Here is a 25,305-nt window from a genome sequence, read left to right as displayed (position 1 = left end):
GCTGGGTGTAGCCCAGGGCTATATAACCCCGCCCTGGGCCACACCCAGTGATTTGCATTCTCTTTGGCTTCTGAGTTGCCAGCGTAATGCTTATCTCCAGGCAATCCACATGCTGCAACCCCTGCAAGCTGCCGGACCTCCGCTTGCCTGTTTCCGGATCCTGCAATCCTCCCGAGCTGCTGCAGTAATTTCTATACTTACCGAGGCCTGGGGGGAGTTCATTCCAATGCACTGCGTGTCGGCACCTGAGGAAGAAGAAAGAACACACTGTGAGCATTACAGCAGAGATACAATCACAGTCCGTATATTATTGCGAACATCACTGCAGCCCCTCTGATAACGCGTTTACCTGCATTACCCACTCTACATGTCCAAGAGTCTTCAAAGGATGCTCTGGGCATCGGCAGTCAGAACACAGCAACATCTTGGAAGTTCCATTCCGCCGCTCCTGAAAAAAATAAGGAAAGCCAGTAAGTAAGGCAGAGTTGCTCCCTAAACGATTGCGTTGGCACATTACAGAGAGAGACATTTAATGCACTCCAGACATTACAGAAAGTGACTTCTAAGGCACATAGAGACATTAGAAAACCTAGAAAATGACATTTAAATCACAGAGAAGACAACCAGGAAGAACATCCATACAGCAGGACTTGCTGCTTAACAAGGACACTAAAAAAGACACCAACCTCTATTACAGCACCCTGTGCGCCACAGCGGGCCTGGGCCTAAACCACCAGTCAGAAAACTGGAAATGGATGCCTACCTTAAGGCCACAAGCCTAACTCCAATAATAAGGTGATCCAGACCACCTACCAGCCAGCTAGTACACCCTGGGAAACCAAGGGGAGGTGGGGGGAAGGTTAACACAAGTAGACACTTACGTTTTTCTCTTGTTTACTCACAGATCCACGCATATTGTGGCCTTTCATCAAGCCCACGATATTGAAGGTCCTATCAAATCACTCTCAACCATACTGGACACTTGGCAATTGACATTCAGCGAAGCAAAGGGGAGAGAGTATTTTGGGCTAAGCATCCAACACCAGGGGAACTCGGTTCTGATGATCGGGGCCAGGCACTCCTGCAGGGCACCAGAAGTAATCATTATAAGCAAATGCCTGGGTGAATGATGCCCTGGAACCCTGGAGAGGGCGGTTCATCAGGCCATCCTCACTGCCATGCAACACCAACTCCACAAACTCGTCATAATCACTGATTCAGTTTATGTCAGAAATGGGTTTGTGGAGTACCTGATAAATTGGAAAACTAGAGGCATGTTGTGTGCAAACAATAAACCACTCAAGCATGGCAAACTAATACAATCCATTGACGATCTGGTCACCTCTAATGAGATGACCATCTACTGGAAGAAAATCAAGGGTCATTCCAGAATAGAGGGACCAGACAAAACCGGAAATGATCTGGCCGACCAGTTGGCCAAAACCGGAGCCTTTCATGGGGATCTCATAGAGATTGAGTTTCTGTTGGGGGAAATCCAGGTCTCTGTTGTCACCAGGTCCCAAACACTTGCCCAAAATGAACTCTCAACTGCTCAGTGGAGTAAGGAAACTCCAGATGCTGACTTAATCATGGCACTAAAAGGGCATACGATTATTGGGAAATGTTATCAGCACATTGAAGACCGAAACTGATTACATCAGAAAAGAGGATCCCCGGTTGTTGATGAAGTTTCCCAAAATGTTCAGAATCCAAGATGGTTTGTTGGTACGGAGATTCATCTCTGGATTTGATCAGTGGGTGGTTCCTACCTCATTCCGAAGCCTGATGTTAAGTCACGCCGATGACACGGCCACAGCCGGTCATCAGAGGTTTCATACAACCTTGGAAATCTTGAGAGAGGTCGTATACTGGCCACACATGGGGCAGGACCTCAACCAAAACTTGATGCGGTGTCTGGTGTGTGCGCAATTTCAGCCAAGTTCCCTCACACACCGAGCTCCCCTATAGAAAAGGAAATAACACTGCCTTCTGGGAAGAGTCTGTTCCCCTTGCCTCCCCTTCCACCTCACCTCTGAGTTTCCGACGTTGTGTCAGCTTTGGGTTGTGTTTGGTTCAAGTCTTCTCTTTTTTTTTGTGAAGATAGGGGCGATCATGGAAGGACGCCACAGTGACACCCGATGGGTGAGCTGTGGCTATCCTCCGCGGCCGCCGGACAGTGGGGAAAAAGCCTGTGGCACAAAAAACCCCAGAATAGTTCTTCTCTGCTGAAGCGTGGTCTTCTTCTGTAGAATTTGGTAACCTCCAGGGGCAGCAGCAATGTAGGAGTGGCTGGTAAACAATAGAGTCCAGGAAGAGGACAATACGTGCTCAATACAGAAGAGTAAGTACCAGGGTAAGCTGGGACTCGGGCACCAAGGAGAAGCAGGCAGTACCAGGACAGGCAGGGTCGAGTACCAGACGAACAATAAACTAGACAAAGGATGAGGCAGAGCAATTCCACTGGAGGGGCCGAGGTCGATACACAGGTAGGCAAGGGCTGCAATGCGAGGCAGAGTAGGAAGAGGAAAGGCACAAGAGTGGAAAGAAACAAACACAAGGCGGAAGGGAAGGCAGAAAGGCAAGCAGGGAACATTACAGCCAAGGGAGGAGGAAACAAAGGCAAGCTGCAGCGAGGGCAGGCAGCGAAAAACAAAAAGGAAAAGAAATAAGAATCCGGGAATGGGTTATACAGCCAAAAGGCTAAAGGAAAGAATCACGAAGAGTACGGGCAGCGCAGGAGAACAGGGATACTGGTTGTTGCAACGCGTCCGACATCGGAAGTGGGAGGGATTAACTACCGGCATCGGAACGTGTTACACAAAAGGCTAGACCTGTACTCTGTGCTTCGCCGTACGTGATGGAACCAGCAATGGAGGGCGCAGTTTTCATCTAGCCCAAAGCCGCCAGGACCCTCAAGGTGTGACAATGTGTTGCAAAATGATGAGAAAGGGCATTTGTCATAAGTAAGATTTCCATGTGTGAAAAGCCAGGCCCAACCCTTTGTCTAAATTGGATGATGGATGGGGTATCCTCCCTTGGCTTCCCACACGCCCACTATCTTTGGACCTATCGGCCCGCAGATGGGTGGGAACCCTTTGCCCACTGCCCTATCAATTTTGTGAGAAAGATGACACATCAGTAATGTCATTTGTCTTATAAATAAGTCACTCTGCCTCAAATCAAGGCTCTCCCTATCAGATCTCAAGGTGTCCATCTGACCATATTTGGAACCATCCATGCAGAGTTGGGCCTAACTCTTGAAGAGAAGCCAGGAGCTGTAATAGCTGGAGCAGGACTCTTTTGAAAGACAGAGAAGCCTTGACTTACCCATTGATTGTCCATGTGTGTGGCTCTGGTGCTCCCTTGATGTCCATCAAGCCCTCTCTTGTAAGTATAGACATCCCCAGCAATCGACTGAATTAGCCTTATATTCTTCAGCATTGCCATAGAGATGCCCTATGGAAAATTGAAAATCCACTGTTTGCCTGTGCTTTTCTGTCTTTTCCCATTGAAAGAATCTCTGGTTGCTTGTTTATATCCCTAATATATTTTTCAGTAAATCAATTAATTTCTACATTATTTTACAGGATCGGAATAGTTGCCATTCGAAACTAACTATTCTTTCCCAGTGGTTTGTGAGCCATTACAAGTATAAAGTGCTTTCCCAAGAATTAAATTCAGGGCGAGCTAAAAAAATTAATTTTCCATGGTGTTTTGCAAAGTGAAGTCCTATTTACATCTGTCAATTTAAACCCAACCTGATTTTCCTATTGTGAGTAATCCCTTTGCCCGAGCCTAACCGTTATGTGCCTCTGTCATTTTAACTGAAAACCAATTTTCCTATGTGAGTTTTTTCCCATTGCTTAAAGCGGGTCTGTCATTTGCAGCCGGAGTAAAAATGAGTGTCCTTTACATTTTCGTTTTCCTGAAAATTTCGCTTAACCTGCTTGAACCGTTTTTCGTAGTCTATCCCTCTTCCCCTACTATAGTCTGGTAACGGATTTACAATTGCATTCCTTTTTTTATTTTTTTCATGTGTTGTATGTACTAAAATCGAGTTTCCTATTGTGTGCTAGCTATTCTGTTCTGAAGCCCTAATTGTCGCATAAAAGCCAGCAGCATGAAGTACCCTTGTGTGCTGTCCCATAGCAGTTGTCCTAATAAAGTAAAACCCATTTACCTGGTGCAGAAAATGAGTTGTCCCATTCATTGCTTTTCCCATATTGTTTCTGAAAACCCATTTTAAATCCGATTTTAACCTGGTGTTCCCAGTCCTTGCCACTACCTTCCCTTCAAAGCTGACAGGAATAGTGGAGGTCTAGAGGGGGTGAGGGTCGCTGGGAGTCTTTTGTGTGTGCATGCACTTTCCAGTGGGTTGCATTCATTTACATGGTGTTTTGAACTGTTGATAGTAGTGGTGAAATCGGTCAAGTAAATCTGTGTGCCATTCATGTTTCAGTTGTCTTAGTGTGCCATTTGACTAAGAATACTCTAAAGCTTGTTTTGGCACTCCGTGGTGGTCATTGTAACTGTTTATTAAATCTCCCATTAAATCACAATTTAATAACATTTTCATTGACAACAGCGGCCTGGTTTCTGGTCTACTGATCTCGGGGTGCTTGTGGAGGTGGGTGTGAGAAGGGTTGGAGGCCTCCTTAAAAGAATCTGGTTGTAAAAATAAAAAAAGCAGTTTTATTGTGCACCACATTCCTTCCAGAGGAAAGAGATCCCTGACTTGCTTGTGCTGCATAATAATATATCGTGACAAACTCAGAAAATATATTGAGACTGATTGCATCATAGTAGGTCAGTCTACCCACATAATAACACTCATCATGTTGCCTTTACTCTTGACGTCCATTCAAACATGCGATGCCACCACAGTAAGAAAATATATCCACACTGGCCCACCAATGTAGGCCAGTCTTGCCACGTAAGGAATCAAGAGTAAAGTAAACATGATAAGTGTCATTATGCGTACGTTGGTGGGGCAGTCTATATATATTGCAATACTGTGGCATGGCATGTTTTAATGAACATCAAGAGTAAAGCAAATATGAATCAAGTTAGCATTACTCTTGATGCACATTTTGTTATAATGTGGCAAGAACGGGAATCAAGAGTAACGAAAACATGAATAATTTTTCCTTTACTCTTGATGCCCATTTTTTTATTACGTGGCAAGAATGGCCTACGTTGCCGGGCCAGTCTGGATATATTTTTTTACTGTGCCACAGTAAAAAAGATGGGCCCATCAACATGGGCCAGTTTCGACATGTAATAACAAAATGGGTATCAAGAGTAAAGCAAACCTAAATCATGCTTGCTTTACTCTTGATGCCCATTAAAACGTGCAATGTCATGTCCTGGCATACCCTCCTTTACCTCACTGTGAGGGTGACCCGCTCACAGGGTAAAGCAAACTCAGGAGGGCTTGGGAGCGCTTTAATGGGCAACGGGTGGGTTGTCGCCCTTTTGCCGATTATAGAGGAAGTAGCCGCCCTTGCCTTAGACTACTGAGGTTAACATCAATGTTAGGTTAATTCCAGGCTGTGAAGCATGCTTGCATCAGATTTCGAATTTAAAAAAAGATTGGAATTACTAAAATTAAGTTTGGGCCAAAGCTTGGACATGGCGTTTTTGCCAACTGGGTAGAAGGGTCATGAAAAAGTACATAATGCTGTACTGTCTCACTTGATAGGTAAGCGTATGCTGCTAATTTGTCCTTTGCATAGGTATCGTTGCATGATATTTTTAAAACCAATATTTTATTAATATGACATTTTGAAAAAATAGTAGACGGACAGGCAATGTGTTTACTTGCCATGTTTCCTATTGCAAACTATGCAGCAGTATCATTTCAAAATACATTTGCAAAAAGAAACAAATGGAGGTGGGGTAAACTTACTGTGCTCTCCTTCCCCTTTAAGGTGTAATTTTCATGGAATTCTTTTTTGCACTGGCAAACTGTCTTATTATTGTCAACGTTTGGGCCAATGCACAGTACGAGATGTCCTACAGCACAACCAGCTAAATGGTTCAGTTTGGCCGTTTCTGGTATTGTATCATAGTGTAGGGGATTAAAAACGTGAGCGTGAGGCAAACAGGGGAAGTGACGCAAGAACGTGCCAATGTACTCCAGGGACAAGAGACCTTAGGAAGGCAAGAGATGGCAAGAGATGTCATTCATACGGTATCCCTACAAAATATTGCCTACATATGGCCGTTTGTCTCGCCATAGGCGATATTTATGGGGGGGAAAATTTGTGGGAGAGGGGTTTGCGGGGGTGTCCCCCACACATTTTAAAATATTGCTGGGGTTGCAGGAGTGTCCCCCGCAGGGTCCATAGGTCAATATTGGCACAAAAATATGGCAATATTTTTGTATCGCAATATTTTTGCGGGGATATTAACACATGGAACCATTCATACACCGAGACGGACATTTATGCAGGGGCGCTTTTCTGCCAGTGAGGCATGACAGAACCTGAAGTTGTAGTCCCTTGCAGCATATATGTTCAGTTCTGGGCACTGCAGAGCCTTTTTAATCACAGGAAAGGATTTCTTCAGACCAAACCCTGTGATTTATTTCCGGGATTAAATCCATACCTGGAAACATTCCTGGTTTGACATAAGCACAATAAACAGCACCTCGTAGACGTGAATGATGAGGTAGTGGTGAAGTCAACGGACACAGGTTAGCTCAGCACAGAGAGCGCCTCAGAGCACGCGCAGCCGTATCAAGCAGCTTGTAAATGTCACTCTTTGCAGTGCAAGGGAACCAAACATTCGGAACTCTGTCCAAACACTTTATTTTGGTCTGGAAATTCGTACTGCAGGGAGTCTGACCTCCCCAGCTTTTCAAAGTGCCATGCTATAAACGCACGCATTGAGCACTTCCCAAGGAAAACATCACCAAACCCACGGCGCCTGCCCTGGGAGGAGCATGTACCAGACTGAATCGCGTCTGCGTTCACAGCAGTGCCCACAGTGCCTTTCCAAAGAACGTGGTGGGCCAAGTCATCAACAACTGCTCAGGGGCCAAATCACACTTAAGACCTTTCTTCATGTGAAGCTGCACATTGTCCCGCCAAATCAGTTGCACATACTCCAGAGTGGAAGAACAGTGAAACTGTGAATAAAAACGAATCAGGATGCGATATTTCATAAAATAAACGTTCTCTTTGTCTATTTAGGCGTTTTTTCACTTCATGTTTGTGTACCTTGGAATTCACCCGTCGGCAGCTTCTTTTTTAATGTCCTTAATTATGGCGACTTTCCATCGCTAGAACTTTAGTCATTAGTGCCAAGCTTCTTACAAATGTTTTGCCCAGGGGGATCACCCTGGCTGCAAAATTTAGGCTACCTGCAATGGCTGTATTTCTCTAATTGTGCTTTTGCGCTTTCCTCTAAGGGATCTGATTTTGCCCAGTAATATTTCAACCTTTTTGCTCAGTATCCTGCACACTCCTGCTCTAGAATCTATTTCTATACCCAAGAAAAATATGTTTATTGCTAGGTTGGTCGTTTTTTCCTTTTCCAATGGTATGCCCCACTGTGCTGCCATTTACATCATTACTGCCAATGTGTTTTGGCATTCCCCTGTCCCTGGGGAATCCTCCAGATAGTGCACTACCTTGTGCTTCTGGTAATTGTTTTAAGAAAGCCCACTGAAAAAAGGAGCTGAATTGCTCAAATAGGACGCATGATATCGTGCATCCCATTGGTAGGCATTTGTCCACATAAAATGTTCTTTCAAATGGGAAACCCAGCCAAGGTTGGGAGTTTGGGTGTAATGGTAGGAGTCTAAAAGCTGACTCTATATCCAGTTGTGCCATTAGCACCTCGTTCCCACAATTCTTGACTATTCTGAGTGCCTCCTAAAAGTGAGTGCAAGTCACTGCAGTCTCTGGAATCGCATCATTTACCGACTGCCCCTGGGGGTAAGACAAATTGCCCTGGCTCCTTTTTGGGCACCAGGCCCAGTGGAGAACATATGTATTCTTTGAAGGGCTTTTCATCTCAAGGATCCCCCATTCTGCCTAGTTCTAGCTCTTTCTGAATTTTCTTCCTAATTATCGTGGGGTTTTCCCTTGCTGATTTCAAGTTTTTTGGTACTTTTGAGGATCCTTTGGCCCAAAACGAGATGCTGAACCCCTCCTGTAAACCCTTTTCTATGACCTGACTGATTTTTTTGTCTGGGTAGGCCGATAATAATGTAGCAAACTCCCTGACTTTAATTGGAGTTCTCCCTGGCGTCAATCTGACCTTGTCCCTCGAAATCTTATTGTTCTTCTTTTTTGGCCCGTCTGTTAGGTAATCAGGTGCACCCACTGTTTGTGTGTTATCTCCCACATTTTGTACAGGTGTGCCTGTACCTACACTCCCATGGGCAGTACCCCTTCTCGAACTTCCAACATGTAATGTTGGTCCTGTTGGTATTTTGTGGTTGGTACTAAGGTTGCGGGTATTTGACCGAGTCCCCATGGCTGTTTCTTCCGAAAGGGCTGTTCACCCTTGCCTTAGTTCTCTGCCTTGGTGCTCTTATTGCCTACTAACTGTGCTGTTTTAACATGTGCTGAGCTCTTTTGCCTGCATCATGGTGCCTTTCCCCTCAGCACCTCCTGTATGTACAAATCATTCTGAACCTTGTTCCATTCTATCTCTGAGTGTTCAGCTATGGCCCGCCTAAAGCGCTCATCATAAGTGAGCCAGACATCCCCCCAAAGGCTTCCCTTACTTCTTTGATTTTGTTTACATAAGCGAATAACTTTACCCCTTCATATGGTGATTGCTCCAAGATCACTGTCGCCATTATAGTGAAAGCTTTCAACCAATTATCTCAATTGTGTTCTACTCTACCTGAGCTTTTCATGCTATGATTTTCTCCTCAATCTTTTTTCGGGTCCCTAAACGCATCATAAACCTTTTGTTGTGCTTCGATTAGTATAATCTGTAATCTGCCAATCTGCCCCTAGGAAAGGGGGGGTGTTTTTACTGGGGGGTGGGGTCACTAGACCACCAATGATGGCTTGTATGAAAGGGGGGTGGTGGCCCTCTCCCCCTCCTGCCCAAATGGATGGGGCATGTGATTTAACCGTCCCTAGGGGCAGATTGCCAGTGTAATCTGGCAATCTGCCCCTACGAAGGGGCAAATGTGTTTTTTCTTGGGAGGGTGAGGGTCACTAGACAGGTGGTGCATAGGTAATGCCCGGGGAGTCCCAGCAGGGTCCCCATCCTTTCCTGAAGGAAAAACTTGTAATGCAGCCCAGCCAGAGTTCTAGGCTGGGTTTGAGGACGATCGACCCACATGGGGGACAAGCGCCCAAGGAAGGTGGCATCACCCCCGACCGTCCTGGAGTTTTGGCTTGGCTGCATCACAGCTTTTTCCTCTGGGGAGGGATGGGGACCTTGGCGGGACACCCTGGAACTGCTGCTGGGCTTGTGGACAGTCAACCCACATGGGAAAGCAAGCGCCTAAGTTCGGGAACATCACCTCCGACCGTCCTGGAACTCTGGATGGGCTGCGTTACAGAATTTCCCTCCAGGAAGGGAAGGGATAGGGACCCTGTCGGGATGCCCTAGGACTGCCGCTGGACTTGGGGATGGTTGACCCACATGGGAAACAGCCGCCGAAGGCCAGGGACATTGCCCTCGACCATCTTGGAGCTTGTGCTGGCCTTAGTTACAGCTTTTCCCCACCAATGAGCCCCGACAGTGTGTCAATGCCTCCCCAGATGGAAAAGCTGTAACACAGCCCAGCCAGAACTCCAGGACGGTTGGGGGTGATGTCCCCAGCCTTGGGTATACATCTCCCATGTGGGTGTACCATCCCCAATCACAGCAGCAGTCCCAAGGAGCCCTGGCAGGGTTCCCATCTTTTCATGTACAAAGAAGCTGTAACGCAGGGTATCCAGAGCTCCAGAATAGTTGGGCGTGATGTTTCTGGCCTTGGGCGGCTGTCTCACATGTGTGTCGACCATCCCCAAGATCAGCAGCAGTCCCAGGGAGCCCCGGCAGGGTCCCCATCCCTTCCCAGAGGGAAATTCTATAACGCAGCCCAGTCAGCGCTCCAGAATGGCCGTGGGTGATGTCCTTGGGGGACTGTCTTCAATGTCTTCAATGTGAGACTGTCACCAAGGATTGGTAAAATACCAAACAAATGAAAGTTCTTCCCAACTTGTATTTGGGATGAGGATTCTCCAGCCCTGCGTGTTTCAGTGTTTTCCTTGTGGCAAATTTCTGTAAATTGGTTTTTTTCCTCCACTTTTTGGGGTTTGCTGGGCCTTATGGGTAATACATTCTAGGGCGATTGGCAAAAAGCCAGACCTCTTTGCATTCCCCCAGGTGTCTTCTTTTCAGAAATGTATGGGGTTCCCCATTTTCCTTGGTGGCTGCAACACCCCAGGCCCAAATCTGTGGTCTCCTTTGCTACCCCTAATAAAACATTTAAAAAATGATTTTGTTTTTTACAAACCGAAGCTCCTGGGCTGTGGCCAGCACCATGCAGCTCTTTGTTTCTGGAGTGGCTGGTTTTCATGTTCAGGCCTCTTTTTTAAAAGAAAAGGGGGTTCCACAAATGTAACAGTGACAATAAATCTTTCCTATTTCACTGGCATGCTGTTAAGGATGTTTGTTTGCATATATGAGGTAATGAGTGCCCAGAGTACGAGATGCTGTGTGAGTGTGCTGCTTTCCCTGCACTACTCTAAATTATTTAGTACAGAGTTATGAACCCACCCAATGGTATGCATTTACCAACCTATGAAGTGTGAAAAGTAGATCCACGCAGGCTTGACATGTGGCCAAATTTGCACCAGACCTGCAGATGAACTGTCTTGCTGTTCACAGTTACCAGTTTAACTGTATCCACTACAGAGTGCAATTTGCTTTCTGACTTTGGGAACATTCAGGCATATAATTGCTAAGTTTATTATTGCCCGTAAAATAGCTCAGTGTGTTGAGCCCTGCGATGTGTGTTTGCTCTGCAGGTTGTCGGTTCGAATCCCAGCAAGGCCAACTCAGTCTTTCATCCTTCCGAGGTCGATAGATGAGTAGCAACACAGGTTGGATTATATTGTATGTATATTTGGTCTCTATAAAACACGTAAGCGTAAGTGCTATATAATAATGTATAATTCTCATTTGGCCTTAGATATCTGCTTGCATTCACAATAATTTGGTAATATGGGCCCATGCATACTGACATTTACGATACATATGGTGATCCATTCTTGTGTGAAATGTATTTCACATTACAGTGATACCATAATCATATGTTTTGTAGTGTAGGAACAATGCTATGTGATGTCAGTTCCTGTTTTGTCATGGGGTGATAGTTTGTGTGCCATTGCTTCCTGTCATATCACTGCGGGGTGGGGTCAAATGACATCACGTCATGTGATGTCATCAGATGTCAAGGGTCGTATGATGTCACTTCCGCTACCCCTGGCATCTTCGTGAAATTCCGTCCCTGGCAAGGACGCGAGTACACCGGGGGTCAGGACCCTAGAAGAGGGAGGTAGTCAGCAGACAGTGAACTCCCCGTCCCTGAAATCCTGAGAGACCGGACCAATGTTGGGAGGGATCTCCCTCAGCCTCTGACATATGGATGGGTAGTTAAGACTCTATGAAGCTGTTATGTAGTGACCTTGGCAGTCCCTCCCCCTGGACACTCTAGAATTAGGTTCAGGAATCTCATAAACCCACAACCCAAACACAAAGACCATGGTGTTGCTCTGGACGGACGAACAAAAATCCAGAACATTGTAAGAGACCTTTTCTTTTTTCAAGATTTATTATTTCGGTTTGCACCTTCTGTGTTTGTATCTTTGGCACTATTCAGAGAAACCCTTTCTTTGCCTGCCTTTTATGTTCCACTATCTCTCAGTTAGGGGTGGATGAAATTACTGCATTCCATCTGCGGAAAAATGTGCAAATTTCAGGCAAAATTCGCCTGATGCTCCAATTTCGCCTGTGGTGCAAATTGCCCATTTCATGACTTTTTTCGCTTACATTTCATTTTTTTAAATGTATTTTTTTCATGAAAGAGAAACTACATTTCAGAGTTTTCCCCATTGAAATTTAGTTTTTTTCCAGAAATTCCTTTTTAAAGTGTTTTGAGTTCCCCAAAAAACGAAATTTCACAAAAAACGAAATTTCTAAGCAAAAAGAAATCTGCCCCAAAATGTGACAGAACAGGGGAAAATCAACAGGCTAGTGAAACGAATTGGTGGAGAAGCTTGCCAATTTTAGATATTTTTTATTTTATTGTGAGTTGATTTTGACAAAGCAGAACGTTTATCACATTGCATTCTCAAACTCTAATGACCAATAACATATTAATCTCAGTTAATCCTAAAATCATACAGAATAATCCTCAATTACTATTTCAGAGCGACCAAAGCTTTGGTGTCAACGTTAATTTGTTTTGGTCGACATAGTCAACCTTTTTCCTTTAGATCATTTCTGGAGAGCTGAGTTATTGTTTCTTTAAAAGGTTATCGAAAAACGTTATACCAGCTCAGGTGAATCGATAGTTCCATCCAATTATAAAATTCTCCCACCATATGTTCAAAGACCTCTCTTTGTATAATTCCAAATTACTTTCAAGATGTGCCTGTCTTTCTTATCTCAATGTAGTGCATTCAAGTAGGAGATGTTCAGGAGTCTCAGCTTTATTGGGAATGTTGCAGAATCTGCAAACTCTGTTTATTGTGCGTTTACCCATGTTATGTTTAAATTTGTTTGTTGGAAGCACTCCAAGTCTGGTTTGCATTAATCTTTCACAAAGATGTTTAGACGGAAATCTCTTTACATATTACGGGACAGTGTCTCTTTTTCTATGTTCATGTACCTCAGGATTTTGTGATTTGCACGCAAGTGTAGCTTCTCTTGTGAGAATTCCAGTCATTTCTTTTGAGTTTTTCTTTTAATCGAGTTGGATTCTCTAGTAGTTCTTGCAGTGATGAGCCTAAAGGATGTAGTTATTTTCTCCATTCTGTTTTTCATGAGTTTAACAAGGTGGCACTCTTTCCCTCGGTTTGTGATGCGAGCACTTTGTATCCAGTCACTGGATTGTCCACTGAGATCTTCCTTAGTAATGATAGCGAATTTCATTTTACTATTGAGTACAATGATTGGAGTCCTAGCTCTGTTCTAATTGCAGCTACTGGGGTACATCTCGGCACGTTTAATATTGACTTCCAAAATTGTGACTCCAATCTTGCCCATATTCTCCACGAGTGGTTCAAACCTGCCTCTCCACCATAGGTTAGAATACAAGTTACTTTTTGGATGTAGAATGATCGAACCAGAGATAGAGAATTTGCCCAATTTTCCATTTAGAATCGAATCTTGGGCACTCAACATTCTTGCTTTTGAGAGTAGTTCATCTTCCCAGTCTTTCTCAGCGACTGATTTTTTTCACTTTTATTCCCAAATACTTTTTCCACTGTGTCCTTTCCAATTCTCCAAGCGAAACCTTCTCTCACTTAGTTTTTTTGATTCTCCTATTGTTAGAATGTTTGATTTGCTGATATTAATCTCTAGTTGGTTCTGGGTCATATAAGTCTGAAGTTTAGTTAGTAGCAGTTAGAGACGAATTTGAGTACGGTCTAGCAAGACGAGGTCATCAGCATAACAAATCATGGAGATCTCTTGATTGTTTATTTTGTATGTATTGTAAAGTCTGGCAAATCGGCAATGTAGAACTTAAAAAGTTTTGTTGCAAGCAGCCAAACTTGCTTCACTCCTTTGTTGATTTGAAGAACTGCAGATAAATTGCCCTTGCTGTTAATCCTTACCTGAGTAATGGTATTTTTATGGAATGCTTTTATCGCCTACAATAGCGATTCTGGGCAGTTCCATTTCTCCAATTACTGCCATAGTAACTCCCTGTTTACTCCGTCAAAGGCTTGCCTTAAATCAGTAAAGGCTAGATGACATTTCTCCTTTGCTTTGATCATATTAAGTTTTAAGATCGACAGAATAAACAGGTTTAGATCTGTGCCAGTGCCCTTAGTGAATCCCGTCTGGCTAGGATCTATGATCTTGTTTACATCAGCCCTCTCTGAGAGTCTTTTTTGTAGGTCTACTGCAAATTACTTTCCTATTGTGTCTAATAAGGATATTGGCCGATAATTACAAGGCTCATCCCTCTTGCCTATTTTAAATATTGGGACCGTGATGCTCATGGTACATGATTCAGGAATTTGTTTTGTGGCTTCAATGTTCTCAAAAATTGTTTTGATCAACTTGGAACATTTTTCCGGAATTTTTTTCAAGTGCATATTAGTAAGGCCGTCAGGGCCTGCAGCTGTTGAAATTTTCAGTTTCTTAATCATTTGTTCAATGAGTGTCTCATCTTTCATAATGATCCATGGACTGTTTCTACCTGGAGATGTGTTACTTGCCATTGCATCAGAACCTCTGAATACCACCTCATAATTCCTCATCCCCTGCCGTTCAGAGACTCCACTTATGAGATGGCACTGTTGATTTAACATTTGGTTATTGATAATGTCCCACTTGTTTCTTGTTGTAGATTGGGCCATTGCATGTAACATTGTTTCCCCATTTTCTTGATCACTTAAAAATTGAAATTCGTTCAACCACTGTTTGTATTTCTGCGTCTTGCTTCTGACTTGTTTGAATTGCTCTTCACCACTAAGATTTTTTTTTATTTGTCAGATTTCTCCTCTTAGCTGTTTTCTTCATGCTACCAACTTCAGACTATATTGATGTTTTGGCATCAATTGATGTACATTAGGTCCTATGTTTTTTGTTCCGTAGATCTTCAAAAGTGAGTCATAAGAAAGATCCATTTTATCGTCTGCGGTTTAAGCTCTATATTTAACCAATAAGTCATGAACATCCTTTCTCTTCATTCTCAAGCGGTTTACACCTGGATTTAGTTCAATAGGTTTGAAGTTTTTTTATTGCATCTGGGTTCATTTCCTTCAACCAAGTCAATCACAGGATATTGTGGTCGGTCACTTGTTGTAATATCTCCAGACACTCGATCTTCTGTTGAAGATTCTTTGATGACCATATGTAGTCTAATATCGAGGTAGCCACTAAGTTGGTCCAAGTTGACTTCACTGGGATATCCCCGTTCACGTGTCCATTCAACACGATTACATTGTTTTCATTGGCCATCTGGACCCATTTTACAGCATCTGAATTCCCCAGACTCAAGGTGTCTATTGTTGCTAGTCCCTGGGTGTTCAACCATTTAATGTTCAGGTGGACACACAGGAAGACACCCAGGTCAGGTTCTTTATTCCTTTCTTTTTTTATTAGATTTCTGATTATCTTCAGCAGTGATTGGGTCTTAATTTCAGGTGGTTCCAATAGATGTTGATTAATAGTATTCTTTGTTCGTGTGACGACTCCTGCTCTTTAGTTTCCAATAAGGCCCATTGTATTGATCGGTTTGGGTTCCCTTGGTTGATTACTGAGAATCTTGATCCATGTTTAAACAATAACAGTAGGCCACCATACGGTCCTCCATTTTTTACTTTTTGAGCAGGGTTAATGTGGACCTCATAGTTTTCACATACAGGCAACTCCCAGATCCAAGGCTCTTGGAGACAAAGAATTGAAGAGTCTGTCAGATCTTTATTTACAGAATTCAATAAATGTAGGAATCCCCTGGTATTCCATGACAGAATTATTTCCTTTTTTCCTATCTCATGTTTTGGTTTGTTTCTTTGCTAATGCTTGATTGTTGTTGTCAAAGCATTTGCTATCTATGACCAGTCATCATCTGAGATAGAGTTTTGTTGCACAGTCTCCCTTGTTTGCTCATGGTCATGGTCTTTGTTGGTGGTTTCGACCGTTACCCTTATGATGTCTCTTTTCGTATGCTTCATTTCCGTGGCAGGTTCGTCCACCCCTGCTCACAATTGACTTGTCTTCACTGTCCAGGTGTGAGGTTGTGAATGTGAACACCTGAGAGAACATTGACTCCGCTGAACTAAAGCCTATGTTTAGTTAGCGATTTGAACACTGAATATTTTTAGTCACACTCTTCACCCTCTATTTCCCTGAACCACATTATAATGCAGCTTCTATGTACACATTGTGTGGGCATGGACACCACTGTGCTTTCAAATCACTTCTTTCTGTGTCTTGGACTCACTGCTTCTTTTAATCTGGGCTTTCTCCAGTGACTATGTTCCTTGAACTCCCTGCTTCCTCCAGTGACTCTATTTACAGATATTTGCTTAGTAACACGCTGTGTCTTCAACTCATTGAGTTATCCACTGACCCAGGCGCCCTGACCTCATCCCTTCCTTCTGTGTCTTAAACTCCCTGGATCTAGCTGTGAATCTCTGTGTCTTGAATTCATGGTTTCCTGCTAAGGATTCCTATAACACTGCCCTCTCTAAGTCCATGAAGCACTGTGTTTACTGCACCTGTCTCCTCCGTTTTTGCTGGTATTTCCCTTGTCTTTTAGGTCTAGTTTATAGCTAGTGTCAGTCTTTGCGTCACTAAAGTGTCCTTGATTTCTCCTTATATTTACTAAGCTATTCATTTTTACTCTCCTTTTCTAGTTATCACTTTTCATCATAAACTGCTTTCCGGTGATAACCTTCTCCCCAGAGGGAGTTTAGAAGTCCTCTCTGGGGATGTGGCAGATTTTGAGGGAGAGAGTAGTGCTTATACTTGTCGCATGGTTTCAGAAAGAGTAAGTATCCATGCACTGCAGCAAGTAAACCCTCTGCTCTTGGACAACTGGCAGATAAATGGTCCAAACTAAATGCCACAGTTCTCATTAGAACAAATATTTAAATGTGCAATAACTTGTCTCTAGAACTCAAAAGATTTACGAACATGTAGAATACTATCATTATCAAATTAGTATTGTACAAAGATAGCATATAAGGTTTACAAATGGTACAATTTAGCTACATGCAATTCCTCTTATAAGTAAGACCTTACATGAATAACATCCTAGGAGACATTTCTGAAGCGAATCATGAATGCGTGAAGCCAACTGAAACATCACCTGGTAAAACTGTACTCAAAATGGTGCTGTTTAGAAAGGCATCTCTGTATTGCTGTTTCAGAATCTGGATCCTATCTAATAAACATAAATCATGGCTTACTGAAGAAGTCCACATTTGCCACTAGTGTCATAAATCCAGTCTGCCCAGAAGAAAGAAATACATGGGGCAGCAACGTTTTCGATTCACACTGCTCAATGTTGTAGCACTACTTGGTTCAGAGTTGTTTCAACTTTAACGGTAGGCTTTTTCAGGCAATACATGCAACTATCTACTTCTACTCAAAGTGAAGCCTCCTGGTCCATCCTGTCAACTCTACCCCAGCATATTGTGGCCTTTCTCTAGGATCCGATCATCCTTCCAATCTACAGATAAAATATCATAATCTTCTATGGGGTTCCCCTGATACCACATAAGGAAAACAGTTTATGAGACCCACTCTCCTACAGATGACCCTTGCAGGTGTATGTCTAACTTCAAACATTCAAATCCTTGCCACGGCTAAGAATCCCAAAGCACGTGATTGGTGTGGGCAAGGTGACGCTGACTTCCTCCACTTAGCCTGACTATGACCCCAGTGATTTGTTTCTGGTGAGAGTGTTTCATTACAGTGGTTGACATGTTTGGTGGAAATGGCCCAGATGTTGGGATAGAGTAAAAGAATTAACAAAGGATATAGCAGACTCCTGGTTCTGGTACTTGCCAGATGCTGTGTTACACGGTTGGGTCAGCAATTCACTGCAGTCTGTCAAGAGATGGTTTTTGAGACATTGCTTATTGCGATGATCAGGAGGAAATATATAAGGACATGGTTTTCACAGCAGCTAGCTTATAAGGACATTTAGCTTTATTCTCAGTGTTACATGTTGCCAGCCCCTGAACCTTCTAAATGTCTCTGATCCTTGTCAAAGGGATCTGTGGGCTAGTGTTGTAGGGGAATCAAACTGGTGTTCATTACCTTCATACTGAAACTGTATGATATCTCAGATAGTTTGTTTCCCGTAGATGTTAATTGCTTATGGATCAGATTATATACCTCAATGTCCTATATTCTGATTGTTCAAAAGGTATCCAAACCTTACACCAATGAAAGTTAACACTAGCTCACTCGAGTTCATGTGAATGGTAAAATCATACTCTCTGAAATGGAAAACCCAAGAAAAGACAGTTGAGTCAAAATGGAATTAACCAACAGGCAGATCGCTCATACTCCATAAAGCCTCCAACCATCCACTGTGCGGCTTGCTCTCAGAAAACCTAATAACATTGACCCACACGCTTCTGGAGGAGAAAATCTAGAAAACAGACTAAATACCCTTTACATCTCACATTACCTCTCCACATAACAACACCCACCATGCATGAGAACAATAAGTAATAGCCACGAAACACCTGTAGCCAATCCAGAATGTGATTGACTCATGAAAACAGCCCAGAACACCTATTTCAGAAGCATGTTCTACCTATCATTATGCAGATATTGGAGATTTCATGGCTGAAAGAAGAACCTGTCAACCTAAAACACCTTCCATCGCCAGAAAACTACTGGCAACTACAATCTATCAAGAAACCGATTAAATAAATGACCCAACTCATAACATAGTAGATCTGTTGATGAAGGAAGCATCGGACTTGATGCAGCTGCCCAACCCCACAACCAGCCAACCACGCAACAGACTGAACCCTGATATTCACTCAGCGCACAAGACCAATTTTGACAAATTGGATTCTGCTCTGCAGGAGTACAAGGATGGGTAGGCGTAAAATGGGCCACTCAACTCTCACACTTCTACAAACCAAAACACAATGCAATTATAAAGGTAAAACATGGACAGTTAAGCAATATACCTCCTTTGCCTTTTGTGGTAATGTGGACCATGGGAAGGCTATGCTCTTATGAGGGGTGTGATGGTGAACCAGTGGTGACCCAAACAACACAGTATCACAGTCCATAATAAAGGGAATTTCCAATCAAGGTTCTATAAAAATATATATACTTTAATCAAACTCACCATCTGCATGTAGAACAAATAGAAAATATTGAACAAAAATCCACTCCAAAGGAAGAACAGAGAAGATGCAGCAGACAGGAGAAAGTAGCACTCTGAGTGTAGTTCCAGGGTTGGTAGATAATTTACTAGCCACAAAAAAGGATATCTTGGTTGAAAACAGGAGCAATTGTTACCTAACCAGTCTCTAGTGTCCACGTGGGCCGAGAGGGCAATTCAGAGTCAACAGTTCCTAGATTCAGTTCTTGGTGGGCCGACGCATTCAGACCCGGCGTCCAACTTAGATGCGAGCGGATCAGTCTCAGTTTGGGCATGCAGGATAATGGGGGCCCAAGCAGTAAGCGGGCCTCAAGTAAGGTTGAAGGCGGGTGCTCTGCGTAGGTGAAGTGCAGCACTTTGGAGATGGAGGTTGAGCGGTCCAAGGGATGCTTCGCAGTTGGCCAGGCAGAGTCGGGCTTTAGCCACCGGGAGGGGTCGATGAGTGACATTCCGGCAGATCGAGTCGTCAGGCGATGGCCGTGGAAGTGGTGATCTTGGGGTTGTTGATGTTTGATCGATGAGACAGCATTTACAGAGCTATCTCGGTCAAGCTGTGGTTGTAACACCCGGTAAGAGTGGGGGCCTGTGACTCTCCAGTGATTCGTTTGGGTCCCGGTGTTAAGTAATTGCTTTGAGTTTAGCAGGTGATGAGCTTTAGCTAGGAGACAATGCAGAGTTGAGCTGGTTGAAAGTGCAAGCAAGTTCAAAGTGGTGGAAGATTGCAGCAACCAGCGCCTGTGACTTCCCTCTTGTTCCAGGTGTAGTAAACATGGAGCGACTGGTTTGGTGCGTTACAACATGGAGCTTCAGCTGGTCTGGTCCTCCGGTTGCTGTGAGGCCCACTCAGGGGGACCTGTGGATAGAATGGTTCCTTTCAGGATCTACTCTCCCAGCTCATGAGATTCAGGTGCAGAGTGGTAGATCCTGATCCACAGCAGAGGTAACTCCCGATGTACCTTGGGAGTGGTAGGGAACAGATATTTCTTCTGTCTTAGATGATTTCTTCTTCACCTCAGGCTGAGGGCTTTAGAAAGTGCAACTTTCCCAAAGTAAGTCCAGTGGGGTCTTCAGAATGAATCTGTGGCATTAAAGGATCCGAGATTAACTGAGCGAATCTGAAGAAGGGGGTGGGAGACCCCTTCTTTTAAAAGCAAATGTTCTCTGGGGTTTGGACTAAAGCTAGCCTGCTTAAGTGGCCCCATACCTGCCCGTGGACGGACTAAACTTTTCCCTTCTGATGTCACACCCAAAGTGCTTTGCTCCAGAGGACGTGGATGGGACAGGAAAGAACGAGAGGGACAGTGAGAATTAAGATGGTGGAAGTCTTTTGCCATTGACCAGAGCCCTCATTACTATCAGAATCCCAGCCCCTTCTCTTTTCACTGAGAACAAAGATCTTTAGAGATGCAGCACCCCGCTTTGAGGCTACTACTTTTGAAGGGGTGTGCCTCTTTGATGCCCGGGCCCAAGACAGCTGCCTGCTGTGCAGCTGTCTCAGGCATAGGATGTTACCTGCCCTCACAAAGAGATCAAACAGGAGGCCCAGCGCTCCAGGTTCCTTTCCTGCATTTGGCGGGCTGCCACCGGCTGACCAGAATACACATCACCTTCCACAACTGAGCTGACTTGCAGAAACTGACACATTTTCTGCAACAATTTGAATGTGGTGGCCCTGGTTATAAGTAATAGCATGCGCTATGCCTAAACTCAGGCACAGCTTTATTTTAGAGATTATCCTGCCACCATCATGGGGTATTTAAAATCATTGTTGTTTGGGTACAGGGGGTGCATATCGTAAATGCTGCCCCATTGCAGCAGAGACTTTTCTCTCATGGCGGCTATGACATGGGCATCTGTGACCCCTGAACCTACTCTGTGCCATGAGTAGAGTAGGCACTGCAAATCAGGATACTGATGCAGCAGGCCACAGCTGCATACTATGCTTTTGGCTTGGAGCTGGAAGAAAAAAACAGGGCTTTGCACCCTTGCCAGATGGCAGTTCTTCACACCAATAAAGGATAGCCAATGATACTAACATGGGACCCAAAAGCCGGACAGAAGATACACTATCACCTGATCAAAACCTGCTCCATTTCTAGTCACAGAACGGATATTTACAACATTCTTAGAGAAGGACAAACCAACATATTATTCATAATGAAAAGATTGATAACCTCGAATTCATTAAAGTCACCCAGAAAAGCAAAAGATGGGAGGTATAGCAATGGCACACACGGAATACCTCAACATTTAGCACGTCAGATAGGCTTCCCAGACTGTTATGGACTCTGGTTCAACTTCTTACTTAATCATCAAACTAACCTTTCCTTCCTACTTATTACAGACCACCCACATAAAACCCTTGCCTTCATAGAAATACTCACTGACATAATTGCAAATCTTTGCTAGTAATCAAACACCAAACAATCCTCAATAATGTCAACATTGGATTTGATAGAGAGAATCCTATCCCAAAAGGCTGAGCTTTTGCATGGCCAGCACCTATGTCTGAGGTTTTGTATGGCCAGCTTCTACCTCAAACAGGAGCCACCCATGCTGCAGGCCTTGCTCTTGACATCATCCTCTGCAAGGAAGGTCTGATAACCACCTCCCTCCATTCAGGTATGATGGAACGACAATCTAATAACACCTTTTACTATCAACGTATCCATGTGTAATCTACCCACGCACAAAGGCCAAAAAGGACCATCACCAGGAGAAGTTGGAAAACACTAAACCTTGAAGAACTGAGAAATCTAATGGAAGGGATGAAGCCATACCCCCCAAATTGGATTTTTTACTATCAGAACAAAGCCTAGTGACACTGCATAACTGATTAACTGAGGCACTCAACATCCTCACATCATTAAATTGCATCACCCTCTCAGAATAGATTACATCAGCAAGATAGTTCATACCCCATATAAGAACCCTGAAAAAAAGAAATTGAATACTAGAAAAAACTTGACAAAAACATGATAGGCAACAAGGCAGACTATAGAAGACACATGAGAAACCCTGCATCCCGCAGCAGAGTGCTGACCCCTACCAAATACCTGTGCGTAGATATCACCAACCACTTCAGAAATAAAGTTTCAAATATAGAGTAGGCAGTCAACACTGCAATAAAGAACAGAAGTAACAAATAAATCGTCAACCACAGCACAAGCCCTCGAGTCAACAGATTTAAACCACTATCTGAAACAGACTGAAAATTGGTTATACTAAGCTACAAAGCCAGCTCTTCCAGGGACCCCTACCCTGATATTGACAAGGAGACCCTCACCAAAGAAACATTGGCGCTACATTTTCGGAAACTGATGAAATGCTCACGCGAAACATGAATCGTACCTGAAGCATATATATAAAACTGCCTATGTGAAATGAATTAATGTTTTATATTGTTTAATTGACAGTGCTTGAGGGATAAAAATCCTGAAACATGTCACGCAAATGAGAAATTGCATACAAGAGGGATTAAAAAAAAGAAACTATACTTTGAAAAATAAAAAGTGTTGATTTCATGGTTTTTTCATTATGACAATGAATTACTTACGATAACCCAGTCTCCAGGCACAGAGTTAATAATAGCACGTTGCTCCCATTACATTTAGGTGTGTCACCAGTTGCTCTTAGATTTCTGATGTGTTGTACTGCTTGGCTACAGGCAGTAAGCAGCAATCTCACCTGAATTACCCCAAGAAACCTGCACAAAGTAGGTAGATAATGCAGGTGGCTAGCGAGGCAATGCTTCTGCTGCAGGGACTGGCTCCTGACAGGTTCGACCCTGTAGGGTCCAATCTGGATAATCTGGTGTCCCAATTGAAACCCTACAAATTCGGTTTCATAAGGTAAGGTATTCAGCAGGGTAAATGACACCAAACTAGCATCAGCGCAGTAGAAGACAAGACCATGACTCGAACATGCAACCCATTATCCACAAACTAATATAGGGATATGAAGAGTGTGCAGGCCAAGATGGAGGACCTCAAGGCTAGATCAAGCAGGAGCAACATGTCCAGCCTGGGCCTCCCCGAATCCACACTAACCAGCAATAAGGAGATATTCACTGAGAAATTCCTGCATCAGAGGGTGCACCTCTCGCTTGCACAATCACCCGAGCCTGAGCAACTAATGAGACCAGTTATTGCACATAGACTACCTGGTGTTATTCGGTTGGATGTGTTGCTTGGTTCATAATAGCTACCTGTGTTCCCCTGTAGATGTTAGTTTACATCTGCTGTCTGAATTTCTACATATGAGAATTCAGCAATGGGCCAAGATGGGCTTATTGAACCTTTCTCTAACTTTCTTAAAACAAGAGATAAGAAGAGCTTTGGGTGATGGGATGAACTAATAGAGATTCAGAGTTTCATACTCTGTGTAAAAGGTTCTATGAAGGATTGGTGACTATTGTTCGCCGACCCACACTTTCACTGAATTTGTTTTTGCCTTATGGGTTCCTTTCCTCTCACACAGTGGGCTATCCTTGTGGAAGCCTTCTCCTTCTCTGGCAGGATTCACTTGCCCTCTCAGCCTTTGCGGTGGAGGTTTCGCTTACAGGATTCAAATCTGGCAACTAAATCTGGATGGCTCCTCCACGTCACTTCAATCAATACACAATTTTGTATTAAACTCTGGAATTATACATTTGCGAGTCAAACCCTGGTGGAATCTCTCTTGTATGGCTGAGGATCCCGTTCTAGGTAACCATGCGTTGGCCATAGTGCCTCTAAATTAGGACCTTTTTGCCAGGATGATAGTTTTCTAGTTTGACGCATGAGTACACAAACCATGCTTCTAGTCCTGTTTACATAGAGTTTCAAATACCTGAGTTCATGTTGATTAATGAGTTTCACGAGCTATGAACCCTATCAACAGTATCTTTGTCTATAACATTAAATCAAAATGTAACCCTAACCTGCTATTTTGGTTGGGGAAGTCAGGAACCCATATTTTCATAAAGGGGAACCACCTTATTTATTCACTGTGTGCTTACATTAAATATGCCAACCACCTGGATTAGCAACCAAGGGTAGGTCACATCCCCATTTAATTCAAAGCATTGCATCACTAAAATGAATTAGAGGCAGCAAGGTGGTACTCAGACCTTCAGGGCATTCCATGCTCAGTGTGTCTCAGGTGAAGGGGGTTCACTCAGGAAAGCAAGTGCTGCCTTGAAGGTGAGGCCAGCACATAGTGACCACAGGCCTCTCACGCAAGTGGTCTGGCATTGGAGCTCAGGGTATGCACAGGGCTCCATTATGCGACAACGCCCTCTTTCTTGAGCTCCCCTTATTAGGATCCTTGGGGCACTAGGCTACCTGAAAGGGGAAGAGATGCTGGCATGTCTGTCTCTATGATCCCTCCTCCTTTACTTGCCTAAAAAATTCTCCACACACACCATCCTTGACCGTCTCAGCACACCTACTGGCCAGGAACAGGTTCTTGAAACTCCTACCGCGCAATCACAGGGACACTTCTACAGGCTCATGAGCAGGCTTTGTTTAATGCAAAGGTAACCCAAGCATTTGCCCTGAAAGAGGACATAAATGCATGCTACACGCATAGGCACGCAACACGTTATTCAATGTAGCGGCCCAGCTAATCAGATAGTACAGAATGTCAGGTGACTTTTCCCCCCTCTCTTCAGCAAACAAGATTCAGTTTAGGCCGATGGAGGGTCCATTTAGCAGGCTCTAAGGGCTATGTGAGGTCATTGCTTCCTAAATTTATAGTGAGCAACATACACTTTCCAGAATGTACATTACATCCACCACACTTTTTTATTTCTGCCCACATTCTGGGTAGTTACATTATAAGAAATCTGTAGAAAAGTATCAGTTCAGCTTAGGCACACTAGTGTAGAGCTGTACATTGGCTGCCCATCCGGAAGCACCTGGCATGATAGAAAAAACGAACTTGTGTTTTTCTTTTGGTACAGTATTGGATTGCTCTGATCTAGCGTGCCAGCTGCTCATAGCATTCACACCTGATTTAGGGTTCCACAGCAGAAGCCTCTGAACTGGACGGATTTAGAAACTGGCAGTAAAAGCATGTTGGGCTATAAGGCCCAGGCACAGCTCCTTGGCTTGGAGACACACGTGTTCCTCTTGATGAATCATGGATCTCTGGAAGTCCTCTCTGTGACGGAAAGACACGTGTTGTTGATAAGGAAAGCTTATGCGCTCTGGACGCCCAGTGATGGCGCATTCTGCAGACTTCTGCTCTGAGCACCATAGGAG

General features: G+C 43.8%; 1 long non-coding RNA gene across 1 annotated transcript in view; it reads right to left on the bottom strand.

The window, feature by feature from the left end:
• Positions 1-201: 201 nt before the first annotated feature.
• The window catches only part of LOC138481654 (uncharacterized), a 97,618-nt gene continuing 72,514 nt past the window's right edge, over positions 202-25,305 (bottom strand). The window contains exons 2-3 of the long non-coding RNA XR_011274313.1: positions 350-448; positions 202-245 (exon numbers count right to left, since the gene is read on the bottom strand). This is a non-coding gene — a long non-coding RNA (uncharacterized lncRNA). The remainder of the gene's footprint in view (positions 246-349; positions 449-25,305) is intronic.

The sequence above is a fragment of the Ambystoma mexicanum genome, chromosome 5p (assembly GCF_040938575.1).
Source record: "Ambystoma mexicanum isolate Mex_15411 chromosome 5p, UKY_AmexF1_1, whole genome shotgun sequence".
Taxonomy (NCBI): Eukaryota; Metazoa; Chordata; class Amphibia; order Caudata; family Ambystomatidae; genus Ambystoma; species Ambystoma mexicanum.
The sequence above is the reverse complement of the archived record's forward strand: the minus strand, read 5'-3'. Positions and strand labels throughout refer to the sequence as shown.